The sequence below is a fragment of the Rhineura floridana genome, chromosome 5 (genome assembly GCF_030035675.1).
Source record: "Rhineura floridana isolate rRhiFlo1 chromosome 5, rRhiFlo1.hap2, whole genome shotgun sequence".
Taxonomy (NCBI): domain Eukaryota; kingdom Metazoa; phylum Chordata; class Lepidosauria; order Squamata; family Rhineuridae; genus Rhineura; species Rhineura floridana.
In genome coordinates this window covers 187,471,099-187,494,104 of record NC_084484.1, presented here as the reverse complement: position 1 = coordinate 187,494,104, position 23,006 = coordinate 187,471,099, and the positions used below count along the sequence as shown (strand labels likewise).

Here is a 23,006-nt window from a genome sequence, read left to right as displayed (position 1 = left end):
GGATCCTAGTTAGGATAAGTCTTTCTTTTGTTTCGTGTCTGTATTGAACATCTCTCCTTTTGTTATGTCAATGGCCGTGTGTAGCCCGCCTGAGGGTGATTAGCTTTAAGGAATCAAACTACTATTTCTCCTTTTGTATATACCGACGTATCTACTCTTAAATAAACAATCTTTGTATAAAAGGTGTGTATTGGCTTGGAACTAAGGATTGATTAGTGAGGGTAAATCCCTCTAAAATCACATAGTTCTCTGAGGTCCCTTCACTCAGGGGACGAATTTAGAAAGAAGGGTGGTGGCAGTGAATACCAGGGGTAATTATTTCTGTGCAAAGAGAGGAGTGTGCCTGAGAAGTAGGAACCCAGTGGGGTGGGGACTGTTCTCAGAAGCAAAGAACCCCCTTGGAGTACTGAGGGTAAGGAACCCCAGGGGGATGGATCTTTGACAGTGCCTACACAGGCTGGCAGCAGCTCTGCAGGGTTTCAGGCAGGGAGTGGCTGGAGGTGCTGCCGTTGGGGACTTTCTGCATTTAAAGCAGCTGCTCTGCAACTGAGCACTGGCCCTCTCCATCTTTGGGCGGGCAGGCAACAAGAGGGGAGTGTGTGTGTGTGTGTGTGTGTGTGAGAGAGAGAGAGAGAGAGAGAGAGAGAGAGAGAGAGAGAGATTGCTTCCTTGGGGCAAAGCGTGGGTTTTAATGATCACACAGCCACACAAAGAGTTTTGGGGAGAGAATGCATCCCCAGAGAACACGAAATTTTGGTGCCAATAGCCCTCCCCTCCCCCCTCCAAAAGCCATTTCCTTTCCTAGGCTTTAAATAAACTACCTTCTAGGCAGTTGGGTTGGATCCAATACTGGGATTTGGAAACAAAGAGCATCCTTTTCTTTCTACAACAGAAACTTCAATACGAACTGCAAAAAGGAGCCAATACTGGAACAGAACAAGCAGAACGCACTAAATTTTCCTTATGTACACCTTTTGTCTTTGTTTTTTTTAAAAAAAATGCTAATTCTGTCTCTTTCTATATTATATACATATTGCTCACCTACCCCAGTGCACAGCTCATGATTTCTTAAAATGTTTTCAATAAATGCCTATAGAGCAAGTGGATAGCACTCTTCAAGTACATGAAAGGTTGTCACTCAGAGGAGGGCTGGGATCTGCAGGTCCCAGCAGGGTTCCTACATCTCCAGCACCCTACGAGCCAATCAGCATGAAAGGGGAGTCAATTAGACACCGAGAATAGTCTTCTAACAAGCTTCCTTGTCCTTTTTTGCTGATTGGAGCCAATCAGAGTAAAAGAAGATGAGATATCCACTGAGAAGACTCTTTGTAGTAGCTAACATTCTCCCCTTTCATGCTGATTGGCTCTTAGGGATGTCTGCTGTTGTAGGAGAAGGCTAATCTGCTGCCCTCAAGTGAACTGGAGGATACTGCCCATTGTCAGTGTGGAAGTAAATCTCAGCTACCAGTACATTCAGTAATTCAAGCAATATCTTTGACAGTGAGAAAGGACAGTCAAATGGTGACAGTGGTAGAGAAGCAGAAAGCAACAGTCAAGCCTAGCCAGATTATTCTATAAATTTAGGATGGATAATCTGAAAAGGGGGTGTGGCTGTGCCTATCATGAAGGGACCCTGCACTTCTGAATTTGCCACTACACTACTGGGAACACTGGCTTCCCATCCCTGCTGTAGATAGTGTGGTCACTTGCGCAAGAGGCCAAAAGGAGACACAGGTCTGCATAGAATTTGCATAGGCTAATAAGAGCATAAGAATCAGGCCAATAGCCCAACTAGTCCAGCATTCTGTTCTCAGAGTGGCCAACCAGAAGCCAATAGGAAGCCCACAAGCAGGACCTGAGTGAAACAACACTCTCCTTGCTTGTGATTCCCAGCAACTGGTATTCAGAGACAAAGTGCCTCTCACAATGGAGGCAGAACACAGCCATTGTGGCTCATAGTAGTTGTATCCCCCAGGAATTTGTCTAATCCTCTTTTGAAGCCAAGTTGGTGGCCATCACTGTCTCCTGTAGGAGTGACTTCCATAGTTCGACTGGGCTGTGCATGAAAAAGAACTTCCTTTTGTCTGTCCTGAATCTTCTGACATTCAGCTTCATTGGATGTCCATGAGTTTTAGTCTTGTAAGAAAGAGAGAAGTTCTCCCTACCTGCTTTTCCATGCATAATCTTATACATTTTTATCATGTCCCCTCTCAGTTGCCTTTTTTCTAAACTGAGAAGCCTCAAATGCTATAGCCTTTTCTGATAAGCAAATTGCTCCAACCGCTTGACCAACATGGTTATCCTTTTCCGATCCCTTTCCAACAATGCAATATCTTTTTTGAGGTGAGGCAGCCAGGACTGTGTACAGTATTCCAAGGGAGGGCTAGGGATGGGTGAGAAATTCAATTCAGATTGCATTTCTAACAAATTCACACTTTCTGAAACAATATGAGGACTGAAATACAGCCATCCTTCCAAGTTCATACTTATTCAAATTTTGCATCACAGTTCACTAACCAAACAATGTTTACCAAAGGGCATATGTTAGGTGAAAGTGTGCATACAAATGAACACAGGAGTGAAAATAACATGCAAATATGCATTTTATGACAAGAAACTGGTTGCAGAAATGTGTACATTGGTGAAAATGCCTACAAAATATATTTAGTAGGAGAAATTCTCACTAAACTGCTGGAGAATTTTCCTGAAGATTTAAAAAAAAACAACCCTGCAAATTGCTGCAGAAATGTGGAGAACTGAATTTAAGATTGGGAAAATGAGAAATGGAGAGAACCGAAAATGACCGATCTTTCCATCCTTTGCGAGGGCTCACCATAGATTCGAATAATGGTATTATGATCCTGGCAGTTTTCTTTTCAGTCCTATTGCTAATGTTCCCTCATGTGGCATTTGTCCTTTTCACACCTGTCACACACTGGGTGGGCATTTTCATGAAGGTATCCACTATGATCCCAAAGTCTAGTTCCTAGTCAGTTGCCTCCGGTTCAGTTGCCATAAGCTCATACTGGAAATTGGGGGGTTTGCCCCGATATACATCATTTTACATTTGCTTACATTGAATGGCCTTTTCTATTTTACTTCCCATTCACCCAGTTTGGTGAAGAATACTTTTGTGACTTTTCGCATTCCAATTTTGTTTTAAACACCTTGACCAATTTGCTGTCACCAGCAAAGAAAGAAACTTCACTGCTTGCCTCCAAACTCCAGGTGGTTTATGAACAAGTTTAAAAGTGCAGGTGCAAATGCTAATTCTTGGGGGAGGTGCTTTCTACATTCCTTCACTGGTGAGAATGGTGCCTTCTACCAACTCCGGTTGGTGGCCCAGCTATGCCCCTATCTGGACAGGGATAACCTGGCTTCAGTTGTCCATGCTCTGGTAACCTGCAAGTTAGATTACTGCAATGCACTTTACGTGGGGCTGTCTTTGAAGACATTTGGAAACTGCAGCTTGTGCAAATTGCAGTGGCCAGATTGATAACAGGGACCAGACAGTTGGAACATATAAAACCGATTCTGGCCCACTTGCATTGGCTGCCTGTATGTTTCCGAGCCCAATTCAAGGTGCTGGTTTTAACCAATAAAGCCTTACACGGCTTGGGACCACAATACCTGATGGAACGCCTCTCCTGACACGAACCCACCCGTACACTACGCTCCACATGAAATGTCCTCCTCCGGGTGCCTACTCCGAGGGAAGCTGGGAGTCTGGCAACAAGGGAGAGGGCCTTCTCAGTGGTGGCCCCCAAATTATGGAATGATCTTTTTGATGAGGTGTTCCTGGCGCTGAAAAGATAACAGTGTTGGCGCCAGGTTAAGACTGTTCTCTTCTCCCAGGCATTTTTAACAGCATTTAAATAGCACGTTTTTAACTTGCCAATCGGTTTTTATGGGTTGTAATTTGGTATGGTATTAAATTTGTATACTTATTTTTAATGTTTTTAACTGTAAATCGCCCAGAGAGCTTCGGCTATGAGGTGGTATATAAATGCAATAAATAAATAAACCCAGACTTTGTACAGATCATAAAATGAAAAAGGCAAAGGAGTCAAAAAGTATTTATCAATACATTTATTTCCTTTTCAGGTTAATTTAATCCTGGTTATTTTTATTAACATTTTTTGAGGAGATATTTGAGGAGAAAGTGTGTGTGGCTTCTACCTCTTCTGGTTCTCTCTCTATCCTCCTTCTCCCTTCTCAAGAAACAGTAGACACTTAAGCAGTGCAATAGTACAATTGCTTAGCATTTCTTTTCAAGGTTCCTTAAAGAGTCTTGCCTTGGTTCAGAAGGGGTCCCTGCTGCCACAGCTGCTTCTCTGCTGGGAGAAACTGTGTGTGGCCTCCACCTCCCCTTACAGCCACCCCTTTCCTCCAAGTTTTCCACTATTTGGAGCATTGGTGCAGAAGGTTTCCATGCTGTTGCACTTGGCTATTTATTGATTGGTTTGTGGCCTCCACCACCCCTTACAGCCACCCCTATCCTCCAATTCTTCAGAAGATTTCTCATGATGTCATATATACAAAGTTTGCTCAGTCATTTCTCAACTGACAGCATTACCAAGGCTGTCATCTGAAACAGCGTTCCTCAAGAATGTCTTCATCCGCTTCAGAGCTTCATCCGCTTCATCCGCTTCAGAGCTTCATCCAAAAGAAGGTACAGGAGCATGGAAACATCCCTACATTTGTACAGTTCTGTTGTCTGGTGTAGGAGGAAGAGCTTTGTCTTCAACCAATCTTTCTCCAGCAATAAATGCCTGCTGTGGAAATCTTTGGCTGTGTGTTGGAATCAAAGTCCCCTGTATCAGTGATGAACTTGAAAGATGACTGGTGAATACAAATTGTTCATTGGCATGTGCGATGATGATATCACAGGTTTCCGATGCCACGCAATTGCAGGATCACCTTTGATTTGTTTCAGGGAAGGTGAGATTCCAAAGGTAATTCAGCAAACAAGCTTCAAATGGACTCTCTCACAATCTCAGTGGAATCCCCAGACTCTGACAGAGATGTCTTCACTGCTGCAGAATCCATGGCTGTTCTTTGGAATCTATGGTAGAGGACATTGGTGTGAGACCTTATTCTATGGAACAGAGATAGCAAGTACAGGAAGAGACCACAGGGCAGAATGAAGGAGACCGGAGTGCCTGGAAGCAAGATAAGCAACCCCAGGACAGGGGAGGAGGAGACCAGAAGAAGAGAAGAGAGCCCACAGTAGGGGTAAAGGAAGCCATTGGGCCTCAAGGTAAGGGAAGAGACACAAAGGTATGGGTGTGTTACACTAGAATTTAAGGTTTGCTTTCCGCTGGGTGAGAACCCCAATACTCACACAACGCGAGACTCTGAATCATAACCAAAGCTATTTTATTATCTATACGTTTTGCAAAGCGGAGAGCTCACAATAGACTCATGTCAGTTTGTGAGGTCTAAAAGTTACAGCAGCACAGTAACACAGATATAGGTTCCCGTTTCCAGGCAGTTTCACATGCATTCCAAAGGTGGGGGTTAGTCATTACACTCTGTACTGCAGATAAGAAATGAAGCTGCTAGCTTGTTCATTTGTTTGATACTTTTCAGTTTGCTGAGTCCTATCAAATGGACAACGACCTAATGTTGCCAACTTACCAAAGGTCATTGTCATCATTCTACATGTATTGTCAACATTTCTATAGGTACAGAAAAGCTTTTAATTCAAACTTCAGTGTAACAGTCCTCCCCCAAAAGCATTTAGGGCAGGGAAACCGTTAATTTCCTCTTGTGGAGAGCCTTGAACCACCTATTGCCTTAAATGAAAAACTAACTTCCCTGGGTTTCTAACACAGGAAGGTTTCACTGTCCTGAATGCTTTTTATATTAAGTCAGGCCAGAAAACCTCATATGCGTGCGTGTATATCTGCATGTATGCTTTTAATTAACACTAAAAACAACTAAGGCTCTTTCTAACGAACAATGGGATTCACTGTAGGTGAGGGAAATTTGCCAAAGGAATAAGATAACATTTATGCAACAGCGTTTAACTTTGCCCTTGTTTTTCTTTGCACAAAACCTTTGGAACGCATTACTAGTCATACCATCCGGTGGGGGCATGTGTGAGAGTTGGGGTGGAAGCTATAGCTCTTGGCCTTGCACCTCCTAGATTCCACTTGAACCAAAATAGGGTTAGCCGAGCTATTACACTTCCCCGGTGAAGGGCATACCCATACAGATGTCCTTTCACCTCTCAGTCACTATCTTGCCCCTAGACTCCAATGCTGACTTCCATTCGGCGTATCTGTGCCATTTAAGTTTGAATCCATATCACAAGGGCCCTTAAAACGAAGACCAGAATTAAAATATCAAAATCACCACAATGGGGTGCACTATAAGAATTAAACCTTCTTTGGCGTCTTCACCCCAACCAAAGAGAATTCCACCATCTGTGTGTCTCTATCTATAAGAACTTATCTATAATGTAAGTGACTGTATAGCAATCATGTGCTATCTGACGTGTAGCTTGTTCTCCCATTTGTTTAATTGCTTCTAATTGTTTCTGTAACATAGGATGAAAAAGTAACTTCTGGAGATCAGCTAGGCCATAACCTAATGCAATGGGTTTGAGGTGTTGAAACAGATCTATTCTCTGGATGATTCATACAGGGACTTTAAATGAAAAATCACATCCTACTATTTCCTCAATACCACAAAGCATCCATTGATATATCTTAGCATAGGTTGTATATAACACTTATCAATAACAACATAATCACAAAATGTTCTAAGGCACATGCACCCATGTCCAGAATATACAATAGTTGAACTTGATTCATTTCTTTAATTGTTTCCCATCTTGCATGCTTAATTATAGCCCACTGGTGCAATTCCTGGGCATTGCACTATTCCTCACGAGGGATTTAAAAGGCCAAAAACATCCCAAGAGCAAAACATTCTTAACACTTAAACTATGTAAGAAAAAACAGCCAATGCTTAAATAGTCACATAAAACACAATGCATAAATGGTTACATTCAATATTACAATTAAAATCATGGTCTTAAAACATACTGCAGGTTTGTACAAAGTTCATCTTCAAAAGATCAGATAGTCAGCTTAATTGATCAGTCTGTGGGTTGCTGATGCTAATCAGAAATTCAAATGATGAGAAAAACAGTTTATTGCAGCAGCTTTCTTTCTGGAAGGAAAAAGTACGGAGACTGTATTTCTCAGAACCCACCTCCCCCGTGTGACTTTTAGAAATGCCTTTTCTCCCACTGGCATGTCGAGGTGGGAATTCATCAGATCCTTTAAAAACAGTCCTTCTGAGGAAAACAAAGCATCAGGGTCCCATGGTTGAGAAGGCATCTATTGGATGTAATGTCCTTTTTACACATGCTGCGTGTATCCAGGCCTCCTTTTTCTTTGCTTTAACTGCTACAAGAATTGGAAAAAGTTGAACCCAGGAAATTACTACTTCTCACACATTATAAGACCCAATATAGAATCACTCATTATTTGAATGAGATATGAAAACATGTGTATATAGCCAAACACTAAATTGTAATGTTATTTTTCCACATCATTATTATTGTACACATCTGTACATACCATATATGCCTACCTACCCTTTTTCCATGGCAAAACAGCATACTCAAGCCCAAAACTCATAGGGGGTATATATATATATACATAAAAAGAATAATACCCATGGCCATGTACCACCTGCCAGATGGCCAAACACCACCACTTTTCCCTTACCGCTAAATATTTTTGGCAAGGATATCAATAATTTGTGAGGCTCCAGTCAAAAACGCCTGTAATAAAATCTCCTGTGACACACATGCAAAAAGAAAACATTCCTTGGGAGAAAATAAACTATGGAATTTGCTCCCACAAGATGCAGTGATGGCCACCAGCTTGGACGGCTTTAAAAGAAGATTAGACAAATTCATGGAGGACAGGGCTATCAATGGCTACTAGCCATGATGGCTGTGCTCTGCCACCCTAGTCAGAGGCAGCATGCTTCTGAAAACCAGTTGCCGGAAGCCTCAGGAGGGGAGAGTGTTCTTGCACTCGGGTCCTGCTTGCGGGCTTCCCCCAGGCACCTGGTTGGCCACTGTGAGAACAGGATGCTGGACTAGATGGGCCATTGGCCTGATCCAGCAGGCTCTTCTTATGTTCTTATGTTCTTAAAATGCTTCCTTTACAAATGATTGAGTGCAGGAAGGAAAATATAAAAACAACACACATTTATGGCCACAGCTGAGGCTTCTGGACGAGACAATTGGACTGCTTTATACCTTGCACCGGGTCATATTGTAAAAAGATGTCAGACAGACAAACACATAACCGATTTCCCTAGCCTCTGATCATGTGCAGAGGTTGCTGGAAAGATACAGAAATACTGGGAAAAACAGGAAAAGGAGCCCCAGAGAGGAAAATTAAGTTTCTCTTTGCAAGAGGAAGGAAGAGAAGCCGGCATTTGTGATAAAAAAGAACATTGTGTAGCTACTAAACTTAAGGCCTTTTACAATTTCCCAAATTCTTCTTGTTGGTCATGACTTGGCTGAAAAGAACTGGCATAGTTAAAACAAAACATACATATCACACCCTTTAAGCTGGCCCATTAAAGAATACCATATTACTGTACATCCTGGGCAATAAAGTCCTGAATTTAGGATGCATGCACACAACTAAGACTGGAGGGAGAAAACACATCAAGCAGTTTGTCCTTCCACTGCTTGACTATAAAACTTTTACCTTCAATGAAGCCCAAAGAAAATACTTAGTTCTACAAGCATCTTTTTGTGTAATGCATTTGAATCTAAAATTCCATTCCCTAATTTTGTGCTTAATTCTGATACATATGGGATCTTTCTCTTTTGGATTTCTCTTACTGCAAATGCAAAACAAAGCACAGTTAGTAGATAACATTCCAAATACAATTGTGCTTTCATTTGTACCACGTCAGGGAATTTCACCAGTGAACACCCTGTTTGCAGATCAATTGCTCTGAGTTTCTCTTACTCAGCTTATGAAGGACTGCATGCAATAACACATTTGCACCAGTGCCTGAATTTACACGCACAAAGTGTGACAATAAAAAAGGCAACTCCCTGTTGGAATCAGGGCTTTGCAATTTGTCTATTTGCATGCAAATGGCATCAGAAACCAACTGCTGTTTTGGAAGCCAAATTGTATTAATTTTCAAAGTAAATTCAATGTCTGGATAGACTCTTCCCAAAGCTAGAAGCTCTATACTTTGAGTCTTGTTTTGATCCAAAGGCTGTTTGCCAACAAGAGATTGTTCCTCAGGAAAAGAATACCCAAGGGAAGCATTCAAATCAGTATTTTTTTCCATGGAAGTGGGCACATCTTGTGTGTTTTCAAGTAACTCTGAAGCATTTAAGCAAGGGCCTGCACTTTCAGAAGATGCTTTTGTATGTTCCCCTTTAAGAACATTAATAGGACTTTGCTCAAAGACAGGAGCCCTCCTGGTTTCAACTGTTTCTTTTTCCTTTTGTGCCAAAGAAGGTCTTGCACTGTGATCCATGACACCCTGTTTTAGGAGAGAATTGCCTCTCCCCGTAGCTACAGAATTTGTACCAAAGACCTCTGGTTTTTGCAGGCTGGATTCATTTGAAAAACCCAAGCCTGGTTTTCTTGCCAAATTTTCCCAGTTCCCAAATGATGACCCCCAGTTTTTCCAAATTATGCTGCATTACAAAAGAAATGTTGCCAGCCTTTAAAAAGACGTTCTCAAAAGTCATACAAAAACACATGTCGTTGTTTGCAATTCTTTTCAAGAAAGACAAACAAAAACACACCAGATTAAAAACACTACATTCATTTAACACAAAGCAATTGTTGTTTTTTTCAACCGCTGCAAAATAAAAAGTCAATGGAGAAAACAATCTGAAAGAACTTCTCCGAACAAGGTGAGAGCAAAAGGGAGACCTTGAAGGTTCTCCTTTATAAAAACAAAACAAGCATTGTTAACATTTATCCATCAAGACGGACAAGTGAAATAAAGGAGATTCCTAGCTTCTGCCAGGAAAGCCGAGTGGGATAAAAAAGATTAAACTTTTAGAAGATATAATAAAATTATATCAGGCTTCATGGAGCTGCTTGACTCTTCTTGGCTGCTTGCCTGCCAAGGGGGGGGAGAAGGAGGGGTTACTGACACACACATACCCAGAGAACGAGCTGCAGTGTTAGAACTAAACCCCGTAATGGATCAAAGGAAAAAAGACTCTAACATTATTCTCTTTTTCTTCTCCCTAAAAACAACTCACTAATTTGCTCAAAACATTCCTTACTCATCACAATTAATCACCGTCTCTTTAACCTTTCCACTGTCTACGTAGCTCAAACCTTCTGTCTAAACCCCAAACTTCCAGGACCACCTCTCTTAATCACTTGCTTAAACAAACAGAGCAAATTTCTTCACACTAACTTCAAAGATTACTAAAGAAACAGATTAGGTTCTTTAAGTCTTGTGAAAGACAAAGGCAGCAAGCAGAGATGTTTTAAACAGCAATAGCCAAGGGGGAACAATTCTCTTATAACATTTCCACAGAAAACCTTTATACAGACACTTCAAGAAACCTTTACACATTCATACATGAGTACTCAATTCATACACATCTTATGCCCAACCATGCTTTTTCTCTTTTTCTCACAAGCGCATGACCATTTCATACAAACATTTACAACAACTTTATCCCATATACCCAGGGTTTCCCCCCTCAGGTCATTTCAAAGCTCTCATAGTTTTCTTAGTTTACACAATTTAACTAAAACCCATTTCAACATGGCGCCTGGTCTCAATTTTTGAGTTTTTCACCTGTTTCCTCAAGAAAAATCTGACTCATCTTGTGTTCAACACTCAGAGTCAATTGGGAGTTTCCACATTCCCCAGGATCCCCTGAGCTTTTCAGCAGGCCGCCCCCCTGGATGAGCGTTGGTTCGTTCAAGTCTCTATAGGGGCCCTCAATCAATACTCACATAGTACTTGCTTTCCGTCTGCCCAGCCCTGGGGTCAGGCCAAAAACAGCCTGGAGCACTCTTCCCCAGCTCTCTGGCGCGGTGCAAGTACTTGTGAGGTTAACCAGAAGGGGTCCCGGCAGAGTCACCAGAACTGTTACACTAGAATTTAAGGTTCGTTTTCCACTGGGTGAGAACCCCAATACTCACACAACGCGAGACTCTGAATCATAACCAAAGCTATTTTATTATCTATACGTTTTGCAAAGCGGAAAGCTCACAATAGACTCATGTCACTTTGTGAGGTCTAAAAGTTACAGTAACACAGATATAGGTTCCCGTTTCCAGGCAGTTTCACATGCATTCCAAAGGTGGGGGTTAGTCATTACACTCTGTACTGCAGATAAGAAATGAAGCTGCTAGCTTGTTCATTTGTTTGATACTTTTCAGTTTGCTGAGTGCTATCAAATGGACAACGACCTAATGTTGCCAATTTACCAAAGGTCATTGTCATCATTCTACATGTATTGTCAACATTTCTATAGGTACAGAAAAGCTTTTAATTCAAACTTCAGTGTAACAGGTGAAAGGAGGCAAGTGGGCCTGGAAGCAAGAGAAGAGACTTACCCGAAGGTGGGGATGAAGTAGGCTAGTAGGCCAGGAAGGAGATATGTGGGATGAATATATTGTCATTCCTACAGTGCTTTCTTTGAAATGCTACTTACCGGTGCAGAGTCCCGTCACCTCTTTTGTTGCTGCCCAAGGACACCATTTTATGCTGGCTCCCATGGCACATTTCTCAAGAGATGACTCCTGGCACCTCATTTCTTTCTCCGCTTTGACCCCACACTCGCGGAGGTCATTTGCTTCCGTGCCATTCCTTTAACCGCACACTGGGATGGGGATCTCTTCTTTTATTTCCTGGCCCACTGCCTTCTTTCACCTAAACTCTGTTGTATGTGTGTGTGTGGTTTGGTGCGCTGGCCCGGCGCCTCGTTCACTGCAACTCTGGGCATGGTATCTCTCCTCTTCCTTCGAGGCCTGCTGGCCCAACCGTAAGAGTCATGCCATCCCCTAAGAGAAGAGACCTCAGGGAGTCAGGAAAGGAGGCCAATGGAGTTGAAATTAAGTGACCAGGGGAAGAGGAGAGCAGCCAGCATGCATTAAAAGAATAGACCTCTAAGGAGGATTGGGGTAAAGGAGGCCAGAGGGCCAGGAAGTAAGAGAAGAGACCTCCCCAAGGTTAGGGTAAAGAAGGCCACTGGGTCAGCAGGTAAGAGAAGAGACAGCCCCGAGGTTGGGGTAAAGGAGGCCAACGGGCCAGGAAGCAAGAGAAGAGACAGCCCCGAGGTTGGGGTAAAGAAGGCCAGTGGGTCAGAAGGTAAGAGAAGAGACAGCCCCGAGGTTGGGGTAAAGTAGGCCAGCGGGCCAGGAAGCAAGAGAAGAGAACCGCCAGGGGATCAGATAGAAGGAGCCCAAGAATTAAGAGAAGAGACCTCCTCGAGGGTGAGGGTAAAGGAAGCCCATTGGCCAGGAAGTAAGAGAAGGGATGACTCTTAGGGTTGGGCTGAACATGGCCAGCAGGCCCCGGAGGAAGAGGAGATACCAAATATAACACCACCCCCAGAGTTGCAAGGAAGGAGGCACCGGGCCAGGGCTTAAAAAAGAAACCACACACACACACACAAGAGAGTGAAGGTGAAGGAAGGCAGTGGGCCCGCAAATAAGAGATCCCCATCCCAGTGTGCGGTTTGAGGGAGCCAGCAGGCATGGAAGCAAATGACCTCCCCCTGGCCAGAGCTTGGAAAAGTTACTTTGTTGAACTACAACTCCCATCAGCCCAATCTAGTGGCCATGCTGGCTGGGGCTGATGGGAGTTGTAGTTCAAAAAAGTAACTTTTCCAAGCTCTGCCTGGTCGATGGTCAGAAGGCTACTGGGTCAGGAGAAGAAAATCCATCCATTCCCTGAAAAGAGAGATCCATCCTCTTTCTGCAACAATCTCTTCTTCCTGAGCAGGTGATCCTTTCAAGCCTGCCTGCTCCTTCCTCCTCCATGCTCGATGGTCCTAATGGGCCAGGGAAGGATAGCACCTCACAGAAGAGACATCACTGGTGATGTAATAATTGCCATATTGCAGTTGGCAGTCGATGAGGTCGTTTGCCCCAGTTGGGAATGTTGAAATTAATGCGCAATGCATGACCTGTGTGTAAAGGCAAAGTTGAGAGAGAAGGCACTGCAGGGACTCTGACACGAAATGACCCCTCCGAAGCCCAGCCCTTCTATGTGCAGCTGAGACTCCTGTGGCTGTCCAAAGTTTCTGCGGCAACCGCACAGGAGAACATAAAGTTCTGCTCTTTGCAGGTTCCGTGTGTTATTGTGGTAACTGCACATTTCTCCCCTGGAAGTGGGCTACCTAGCAAGCCAGCCCAGATAGCACCAGATGTTTAGGTCCCCAGGTGACTGGGCATTGCCTCATCTGGTCAGATGGATAGTCTGTAGCTACATCTATTGCCCCCTCTCATGTTTACCATTCATTCATTCATTCATACCCTGCCCTTCCTCCCAGTGGGAGCCCAGTCCCGATTGCACAGAATATCGTATTTCCAAAGACAATAAAGATGAATAAATTACAGAAAATCATCATGATGGGGGTGGTAGTGGTGATGATGGAATTGCAGATCTATAGCGATATAAGGTTGAAACACACCCACCTCTTAAAGTCTTCCAAAAATGAAAACTGGATCAATACATATAAAGCCACACATATAAAGTCAGAGCACCCTAGCGAGGGAGCCTGCTGCACGAGCTAGAGGGAGCCCCAGCTGACGAAGCGTCAAGGCGAGTTAAGCAGCAGAGTAAGTTCGGCAGCAGGGCGAGGAGGCCAGGGCCCCCCACTCTGCCCGTCTGTTCCCTGACCTTGACTAAACCGCAGTCTCCAACCCATTGACGTAATAAACCTTAAACAAAACTATGCAGGTAAGAAGCCAGCAGGGGTGTGGGGGCTTTCCAGTGTTTTGCACTGCCTGCAGCATGTACGACTATCTGCCTGTTGGACAGAATTCGTGGGTGTGCTCTCGGTGCAATGAGCTCCTGGCTCTCCGGGAACGACTTCATTTCCTTGAGGCCAAGGTGGCGGACCTGGAAAAGCTGAGAGAGGCAGAGAGGTGTGTGGAGGAGGCCTTCAGGGACGTTATAGCTGTGTCCCACTCCAGCGATGATAGCTCTCCTGCTATCATGGAGAACGATGGTCTCGGGGAAGGAGAGCATCCAGCTGAGGAAGAGGGAAACGATCCCTTAGAAGGGACCCATTCCTTGGGGGATGAGCAGCTATCCTCTCGTGCCGAGGATATATCTCCAGGGGGTGGAGGGATCCTTGTAGTGGGTGATTCGATCATTAGGAACATAGACAGTGGGGTGTGTGATGGGCGTGTAGACCGCAAGGTGTTTTGCCTGCCTGGTGCGAAGGTTGCGGATATCGCCCGTCGTTTAGATAGTTTGGTAGACAGTGCTGGGAAGGAGTCAGTGGTCGTGGTGCACGTTGGCACCAACGACATGGGGAAATGCAGCCGTGAGGTCCTGGAAGCAAAATTTAGGTTGCTAGGTAGGATGCTGAAAGCCAGGACCTCCAAGGTGGCTTTCTCTGAAATGCTACCGGTTCCACGCGCAGGACCAGCCAGACAGGCCCAGCTTCGCAGTCTCAATGCGTGGATGAGATGATGGTGTCGGGTGGAAGGGTTCGGATTTGTTAGGCACTGGGGAACATTTTGGGACAAGCCGGGCCTGTACAAAAGGGACGGGCTCCACTTGAACCAGAATGGAACCAGACTGCTGGCACTTAAAATTAAAAAGGTAGCAGAGCAGCTTTTAAACTGACTGAGGGGGGAAACCCGACAGGAGCTGAGAAAGGTCCGGTTCGGAATAAACCTCCCCCCTGGGATAAAAACCAAAGAAATGATGAAATTTTAAAAGGGGTAGGCCTAGAAGTAGGCATTGTGAGAGCAGGGGCACAGGATATAAATTCAGAAGAGCAAAATTACCACAGGCCTAACCACAAGTGCCAAAGACACTTGAAGAGAGACACTGCTTACAAGTGCCTGTACGCTAATGCTAGGAGCCTCCGAACCAAGATGGGAGAACTGGAGTGCTTGGTCTTAGAGGAGAGCATTGATATAGTGAGCATAACGGAGACCTGGTGGAATGGAGAAAACCAGTGGGATACGGTTATCCCTGGATATAAACTATATCGGAAGGACAGGGAAGGACGTATTGGTGGCGGAGTCGCTCTATACGTGAAAGAAGGCATTGAATCCAGCAAGCTCGAAACCCCAAAAGAGGCAGACTCCTCCACAGAATCGTTGTGGGTGGTGATACCGTGCCCCAGGAGGGACTTAATACTGGGAACGATCTATCGTCCCCCTGATCAAAATGCTCAGGGAGACCTGGAGATGAGATATGAAATTGAGGAAGCATCCAAACTAGGAAATGTGGTAGTAATGGGTGACTTCAACTACCCGGACATAGACTGGCTGCATATGTGTTCCAGTCATGACAAAGAAGCAAAGTTTCTAGATATTCTAAATGACTATTCCCTAGATCAGTTGGTCATGGAACCGACCAGAGGGACGGCAACCCTGAACTTAATCCTCAGTGGGGACCGGGACCTGGTGCAAGATGTAAGTGTTGTTGAACCGATTGGGAGCAGTGACCACAGTGCTATTAAATTAAACATACATGTAACTGGCCAATTGCCAAGAAAATCCAACACGGTCACATTTGACTTCAAAAGAGGAAACTTCACAAAAATGAGGGGATTGGTAAAAAGAAAGCTGAAAAACAAAGTCCAAAGGGTCACATCACTCGAAAATGCTTGGAAGTTGTTTAAAAACACTATATTAGAAGCTCAACTGGAGTGCATACCGCAGATCAGAAAAGGTACCGCCAGGGCCAAGAAGATGCCAGCATGGTTAACGAGCAAAGTCAAGGAAGCTCTTAGAGGCAAAAAGTCTTCCTTCAGAAAATGGAAGTCTTGTCCGAATGAAGAAAATAAAAAAGAACACAAACTCTGGCAAAAGAAATGCAAGAAGACAATAAGGGATGCTAAAAAAGAATTTGAGGAGCACATTGCTAAGAACATAAAAACCAACAACAAAAAATTCTATAAATACATTCAAAGCAGGAGACCATCTAGGGAGACAATTGGACCCTTGGATGATAAGGGAGTCAAAGGTGTACTAAAGAACGATAAGGAGATTGCAGAGAAGCTAAATGAATTCTTTGCATCTGTCTTCACAGTGGAAGATATAGGGCAGATCCCTGAACCTGAACTAACATTTGCAGGAAGGGATTCTGAGGAACTAAGACAAATAGTGGTAACGAGAGAGGAAGTTCTAAGCTTAATGGACAATATAAAAACTGACAAATCACCGGGCCTGGATGGCATCCACCCGAGAGTTCTCAAAGAACTCAAAGGTGAAATTGCTGATCTGCTAACTAAAATATGTAACTTGTCCCTCGGGTCCTCCTCCGTGCCTGAGGACTGGAAAGTGGCAAATGTAACACCAATCTTCAAAAAGGGATCCAGAGGGGATCCTGGAAATTACAGGCCAGTTAGCTTAACTTCTGTCCCTGGAAAACTGGTAGAAAGTATGATTAAAGCTAGATTAACCAAGCACATAGAAGAACAAGCCTTGCTGAAGCAGAGCCAGCATGGCTTCTGCAAGGGAAAGTCCTGTCTCAGTAACCTATTAGAATTCTTTGAGAGTGTCAACAAGCATATAGATAGAGGTGATCCAGTGGACCTAGTGTACTTAGACTTTCAAAAAGCGTTTGACAAGGTACCTCACCAAAGGCTTCTGAGGAAGCTTAGCAGTCATAGAAGAAGAGGAGAGGTCCTCTTGTGGATAAGGAATTGGTTAAGAAGCAGAAAGCAGAGAGTAGGAATAAACAGACAGTTCTCCCAATGGGAGAAAGTGGAGTCCCTCAAGGATCGGTATTGGGACCTGTACTTTTCAACTTGTTCATTAATGATCTAGAATTAGGAGTGAGCAGTGAAGTGGCCAAGTTTGCTGACGACACTAAATTGTTCAGGGTTGTTAAAACAAAAAGGGATTGCGAAGAGCTCCAAAAAGACCTCTCCAAACTGAGTGAATGGGCGGAAAAATGGCAAATGCAATTCAATATAAACAAGTGTAAAATTATGCATATTGGAGCAAAAAATCTGAATTTCACATATACGCTCATGGGGTCTGAACTGACGGTGACCGACCAGGAGAGAGACCTCGGGGTTGTAGTGGACAGCACGATGCAAATGTCGACCCAGTGTGCGGCAGCTGTGAAAAAGGCAAATTCCATGCTAGGGATAATTAGGAAAGGTATTGAAAATAAAACAGCCGATATCATCATGCCGTTGTATAAATCTATGGTGCGGCCGCATTTGGAATACTGTGTCCAGTTCTGGTCGCCTCATCTCAAAAAGGATATTATAGAGTTGGAAAAGGTTCAGAAGTGGGCAACCAGAATGATCAAGGGGATGGAGCAACTCCCTTACGAGGAAAGGTTGCAGCATTTGGGGCTTTTTAGTTTAGAGAAAAGGCGGGTCAGAGGAGACATGATAGAAGTGTATAAAATTATGCATGGCATTGAGAAAGTGGATAGAGAAAAGTTCTTCTCCCTCTCTCATAATACTAGAACTCGTGGACATTCAAAGAAGCTGAATGTTGGAAGATTCAGGACAGACAAAAGGAAGTACTTCTTTACTCAGCGCATAGTTAAACTATGGAATTTGCTCCCACAAGATGCAGTAATGGCCACCAGCTTGGATGGCTTTAAAAGAAGATTAGACAAATTCATGGAGGACAGGGCTATCAATGGCTACTAGCCATGATGGCTGTGCTCTGCCACCCTAGTCAGAGGCAGCATGCTTCTGAAAACCAGTTGCCGGAAGCCTCAGGAGGGGAGAGTGTTCTTGCACTCGGGTCCTGCTTGCGGGCTTCCCCCAGGCACCTGGTTGGCCACTGTGAGAACAGGATGCTGGACTAGATGGGCCACTGGCCTGATCCAGCAGGCTCTTCTGATGTTCTTATGTTCTTAATACAAATTCCAGAAGGCCTTCATTTGGAGTATAATTTGTGGGAGCTGTCATGAACCTGTACATGTTCATGAGTTATTAAAAATCCATAAAGGAAACATCTTGGTTCAAGCAAAGAATTCTGGGAGTTTAAATGTTAAGAAAGACAGGCCTCTGATAGAATACCACTTTAGGTTTCGGTTTCCAGCTGAGGACGGTTAAGAAGAAGCCTAAACAAGAAGCACCTGGCTATCTGTGCTGATTAACAAGTGCCTGGCACTCAAGGTCATTCTTGGCCGGTGCAGTTGAAACACCGTTTGGGAGGGGGGCCTGAAAGGCGCGAAAGAGTGAGAAACATCTAGAAGGGGGTTACATCAGACATTTTCTGATTGGTTCCTGAATCCTGGACCGTTAGGATTCTTCCCCTTAAGTATAGGGCTAGGGACCCATAGCCTTTGTTCTCTGCTGCCTTGGTTCCAGAGTTCCATACTTCTCTGCTTTTGTGGTTCCATGGTGTTGCCTATGGGAGGTAACCTATGCAGGGTCCCATTGCTTTGTGGTTAACATCATTCTCTCTTAGGAGGGATGCCACTTCAACCATCTACCTCATGTGTAAGTATTAGGTTAGAAAAGGTTGTTATTTTCCTGTTGTGTGTATGAACTCTCTTGTGTGTACCTAAACCCCTGTTTGGGTGTATGGTCTTAAAGGATTACTTGCTGCTATATATATTGATGTGCACTTATCTATTTTTAATAAAGCTACTATTTAACCTGGTGTGTTCATTGAGAGAAAGGGTGGTTCTGAATTCAGCACCTAGACCATCTCAGTCACGTAACTACCAAAGAGGGAAAAAGAAGTTAAAAACTTAATTCTACTTTGTGGGTTTAACCAGAGGTTTTCTGACAAGGAGTATAAGTTTGGCTCTTGTCTTTTTAGACCTTGGTTGACCTAGTGTCTGGGCTCAGAGATCCCCTAGCTCTGAGTGGAACCAGTGAAAGGGGTGGTGGCAGCCTACCTTCTACCTTGCAGGGTTGGTGTGAGCGTACACAGCCTTGGCAAGGGTGAATTGGTATTTTTTGGTTCCAGATCAATTACCCCAAGGGTGGGAATTGGGTCTGACGCATGATCCTTGCGCCTTGACGGTGTGGATTCATGACAGGAGCTATTTTGCATCTCCACATTTATCTGAATTCCTCCTCCCTCCCATGTGAGAAGTCCCCTCCTCAAATGTGTCAGAAAAAGATAATGTTTTCAGAGGTTTGTCCAAAGAGGTCAGTGGGCTACAAAAGAGAACCTAATGAGAGGTTTGAGGCCATCAGTAAGCCAGGAGAAGTGTCCCCTTTGAGAAGTTTGGGTCATTCTCAGCAAGATCCATACTTCTCCTCTGAGCAACATGTGGCTGTAAGGATACTGGCCATTCTCTCCCTTATAGCCCACCCCCTTAGCCTCACACCATCCACTTCCAACAGCAATGAAGGGCTACAAGAACACTGGGCTACATTGCAGGGTTGTTGTAACCCCCCTCTTTCTCAGCAGTTGAAGAGGAGGGCAGAAACCTGCCCACCAAGGACAGGAGGAGTGTGGAGGTCTCAGGGATCTTTTGCTGGAAACCCCAAAGAGCACAGAAAATGAGCAAGGTTCCACCTTCCACTGCCATGGGTTTAGCTATTTTTAATCAGACTTAGTGGCTGCAATTTCCCGGCTGCTTTTTGGTGCTTGACTGAAGATGGAAGGAGCCCTGAACACAACATGTAAAACCAGAAAGGGTTGGTTTGTTTATTAATTGAGTTTCAACCAATGAAGGGTTGAGCCGGAGTCTTGAAGTTGAGCTGAAGGTCTTAAGGAGAGTCATTGTGTACGCCCCACTCTGACCAAACTCAGACCTAAACGCTAAACATAGACGCCCCCCCCCCCGATGTGCAATGTGGGGCTAAGATCACTAGACTACACGGCAGGATTTATTTTATCTAACAAGACTTATATACCAGTTAATAAAAGAATCAGTGGTTTACTTAAAACTGTTAATATATCTGAAAAGATACCTCAAAGATTGTCTCACTCTTTAGATCTCCAAATGATCATGTTTTCCAATGGTTTAATTGCTTTATCGCTTCTGCCCTGGCTCCTGTGGGAGGAAGGGCTGCCCCGCTTGGGAGCTTCTGGCTGGGTCATCTGCTTGGCCACTGTGAAAACAGGGTGGGTCCCCTTTGGCCTGACCCAGCAACAGCCTGGCTCTTCTGAGGTGGGGTATATATTTAATAAAGAAAGAAAGAAAGAAAGAAAGAAAGAAAGAAAGAAAGAAAGAAAGAAAGAAAGAAAGAAAGAAAGATAATCAAAAGATTGATTTAAAAACAGAGACTACAAGAGATATTAAAGGTAACAGACATAACTAATTTGTTTTGTTATTTTCAAATTGATTTTTAAAGTGGTGTAACCTTTTATTATGAATATTAATAATAATATTAATAACAATAATAACACCATTTTATCAGGATGTCCGTTCTGCACAACATAGGAAGCAGACCTTTAGTGTGGTGGCACCGACCCTGTGGAATTCCCTCCCCTTAAATATTAGACAGGCACTGTGATGACTGACGTGGGTCCTCCTCCCGCCCTACACCGTCCCAGGAGCCAACTCCCCACCCTGGACAATTGATCCTGGCAAATATCCTTCCCTGCCAAGGCTGTGCACACTCACAACGGCCCTGCGGTGTATGTAGCTGCCACCACCCCTTATCTGGTTAATCACCCTGAGCCAAGGGGAAGCTCAGAGCCCCGTAACTTGCCTGGGATCCCTAGAGTCAAGAGACAAGCAGACACTCCTTGCTCTGGGGCCCTAAACAAACATCCCCATTTACACAGTAGTCCTGGTCAATGGTCAAGGTACTGGGTTAGAACCAACCCTCTCCCCCAATTCCCTGCTACACAACCATCTTGGATGCAGGTTTTCATGACGTTCCCCTTTTTTTAAAGACGACATTAGAGGTTCAACACCTCTTATTTCATCATTAGCTCTCAGCAGAGATGGCAGAAGAACCAGGCAAACAAACTTGACAACAAAGAAAAATCATTTACTTAATCCCTAAGCGTAACATGCTATTTCTGGCCCACTAAAAAACGTAACTTCAACAAAAATTGAAAATCCTTACAAGAAAAAAAGGAAAAATCTCTTTACAGGACAAGTTGAATAAAAAGGTTCCTAAACCAGTGAGGTAAATGGGCATAAAAATGAATAAAAAGGAAAAGAATGGTGAAAAAGGACACTTCGAAAAACCCAGGATCATTTTCCTGCATAGGTCATAAAATCATCAAAATCCACATCACAAGGATCCTAAAACCAAGTTAAAATCATAAAGGCCTGTTGACAACTATCAGACCATCGCACCTGTTTAGGCTTGCATTTTTTACATAAATCAGTCAAGGGAGTGGCAATGGTACTGAAGTGGAGGGCAAACCTCCTATAGTATCCTGCAAGCTCCCAAAAAGACTGGACTTGCTTCTTTGTGCGAGGCTGTGATGTTCCTATATTAATGTATATATGGTAAGTGTTGTTGTTTTAGAAGATACATGGTAAGTGGAGTGAAAGAGGAGGGGGAGTGAATGGGCAGTAGAATGCGAGATGATTAGCTGAGTGTTTAAAATGGCTGAACGTATAAAAGGAAGAGTGAGAGTGGAATCAGAGGGGGGGGGAGAAGAGAACTGAGTGGATTGCTTGGTGGGGTTTGAGAGAGTTGTTTGCCTGGAGAGAGTGGAGAAGGAGGGAGGTGGAGTTCGGATTAGTATTGAGTAAAACCATATGCTTATGTGCCTTAAGAAGAAATCTTGTTAATCTTGTTAGCTTTGTTATCTGTAATAAATACTTAATTTGGTTTACCAAAGGCCTGATCCTTGGCTGGGGTTTCACAGACCAGAAGGGAGGGTAAGGTAATGACCAAGGCTGAAGGGAAACTGTAACAAATGGTGGCAGCGGTGAAGAGAATAACAATACCAGTATTCAGAGTCTCTGGGAATACTAGTATTGGGACGTTACTGGTGGTTGCCTAGCAGGGGGATCTGTTGAGATCTGTGCTACAGCGGATAGGTAAACCATAAGAGAGTGCGGTCCGGACTGGTGGAGTCCCTGGTGGTGCCTAGTGACAGGCAGTAGCCACGCGCAGGTAGGAACCTGACAGGGAGAGCCAGGAAAGGATGCATCACAGGCACTAACTTATCCTTGGCATCAGGCAGCAGAATGTCTTGGGTGAGTCCTGCTCAGGTTTGATCCCTATCAAGCATTTCCAAAAGCATCTGCGAATGGCCTCTGTCTGAAGCCCTAGAGAACTGCTGCCAATCCAAGGAAACAATACCGAGGTAAATGGACAAATAGCATGATCTAGTATAAGGCAGCTGGTTATGTAGGTAGGGTGGAATAAGAGCACATCTGAATCCTAGATTTTTTTTTTAACATACCTGGTTTGTTAGGGAAGAACCACTAGTCAGTGGCAGAGACCAGCTTTGCATAGTGAAGGCTTAAGGTTCAATCCTTGGCATTTCCTGCTAAAAAGGAGGATCAGGCATAAGGTGGTGGGAAAGACCTCTGCCAGAGGCCCTGGAGAACTGCCAGTCAAAGGAGATAGTGCAGGGTTAAATGGACCAGTGGCCTTATTTACTGGAAAGGATCTGAATATGTGTTTCACTGATCGAGTGTAAAAACTTCTTATTAATTTTGGTCAGAGATGAGGGGAATGGTTAGTCTAACAACATCAAGAGCAGGGGTTCCCAAAGTGTGGCCACAGACCACTAGTGGTCCATGAGACTCATGCAGGCGGTCTGCAATGGCAACTCTGCAGAGCAGCATAGCTACATGTGTGTAAAGAACGGTGTGGATTTGTGTGTGGATGAAGATCAGTGGGCACAGTGGTTGTTCCATCATTCTTGGAACCTGGTGGTCCATCCAGAAAGTGAGTAGGATGAAGTGATGGGGTG

At 44.1% G+C, this 23,006-nt stretch overlaps 1 long non-coding RNA gene across 1 annotated transcript; it reads right to left on the bottom strand.

Moving 5' to 3' along the window:
- Positions 1-4,074: 4,074 nt before the first annotated feature.
- LOC133385691 (uncharacterized) lies at positions 4,075-11,423 on the bottom strand. The gene is made up of 2 exons (XR_009762935.1): positions 5,345-11,423; positions 4,075-5,065 (listed from the first exon to the last, which is right to left on the bottom strand). It is a non-coding gene; the product is annotated as an uncharacterized LOC133385691 (long non-coding RNA).
- Positions 11,424-23,006: the final 11,583 nt, after the last annotated feature.